The 1406-nt window shown below is 53.7% G+C and overlaps 1 pseudogene; it reads left to right on the forward strand.

The window, feature by feature from the left end:
- Window positions 1-312: 312 nt before the first annotated feature.
- LOC143934651 (U2 spliceosomal RNA) lies at window positions 313-394 on the forward strand (annotated as a pseudogene).
- Window positions 395-1406: the final 1012 nt, after the last annotated feature.

The following is a 1406-nucleotide window of genomic DNA, read 5'->3' on the forward strand; positions in this document are numbered from 1 at the left end:
GCAGGACAGGCCAGTAGCTCAATTGCATACTGTGCAAGCTCTGGCCAGTGATCCATCCTCAAGACCCAGTAACCCAGAGGATTTTCTGTGGGAAACGTGTCCATGTCTGATCTTGCCCCTAGGTATTCCTGCACGTGTGTAAATCAGAGGCTGGCGATGGTTGCTGGAACTGATCATACCTTTGGGCTGCGGACTAAAAAATTGTCTGGGCAGGGCAGGTTCAATTCCAGTCAGCCAAGCACTGGCATTATATGATCGGCGGAAATGCACACATACTTTCCTGGCCTGCCTCAGGACAAAAAGTCCTGTTTAATCGCTTCTCGGCCTTTTGGCTAAGATCAAGTGTAGTATCTGTTCTTATCAGTTGCCAATAGGTGGCGCTTGTTTACCGTCCCTGCTCTACGGCGAGGTGGAGCAGGGGTGGCGGTTGCTATGCAAAGCCTGTTGGTGTAAAGGTGACCCGGACTGGTTTGTAGCCGGTTCGGGAAGCCTCCTGATGGGGATGGAGAACCACTGGTCGAAGCCAGGGGAGGGGACCCTGGCCTTTTGGCCTGGATTGTGGCAGCTTTAGCCCCGGTCAGTTTTTCGGGACTGGAACGCTTGTTCCCCTTTTGGAGTGTGGGGGGAGCGGCCAGTACGTCCTGGATGTAATTAGGTGGGAGTGATGGGAGTGAGGGTCTCACTAAGCTCCTGGATCTCCATACCTTCCTGATTAGGGTGGGGGCTGTTGTGGTCTGGGCTGGGGGGCCAGGGATGCTTTTGTTGGAAAGCCCATGGTGATGTGCCCCTGGAGTGGCAGTCCAGGGGTGCCTTCTTTCACTGTGCGTCCCGCACTTTGATTTAGGCACCTAGGTCACGTCACCATTAACACGCTTTTTCACACCTGCCTCTAGGGCCCGGCCTTTTGGCTAGGACCAGAGGAATTTTTGATTCCTGGCCGGAGGGCCGGCCATTGTATTGCACAATGGTCACTTTTCACTCTCCTCTTCACTATCCCTTCCTCACTTTTTATTTATTTTATTTGTGTGTGTTTGTCACTGTTTGTCACTTCACGTTTGATTAGTAGGGTGTCGGTCCTCGGACCAATCCTGAACGTCTTGTGGGAGAGCGGACATAGGCCTTCTGGCTTGGTCCAATCTGCATGAGGGGGGCCTACCTTTGGGGAAGCCCCCACAGTACCAAGTACCTAGGAGGCTCTGTTTCGGCAGTCCTCCCGGGGAAAGGAGGGCTTCCGGTTTCGTCCGGGGCCCACTTGTTGAGTCTGGTACCTCAGTCCCTGTCTGGAGCCTAACGCCCCGGGGGATCAGGGTATGGTCCTTCTTTTGGAGGACATCAGGCACCCGTCTGCACTTTTTAGTGTGTCACTCTTTATGTGTGTGCACTTTTTTTATGCACCGGGTGGAAGT

Source organism: Lithobates pipiens, unplaced genomic scaffold (genome assembly GCF_037356315.1).
Source record: "Lithobates pipiens isolate NorthernLeopardFrog02 unplaced genomic scaffold, aLitPip1_a1.2 Scaffold_27, whole genome shotgun sequence".
NCBI classification, from domain to species: Eukaryota; Metazoa; Chordata; class Amphibia; order Anura; family Ranidae; genus Lithobates; species Lithobates pipiens.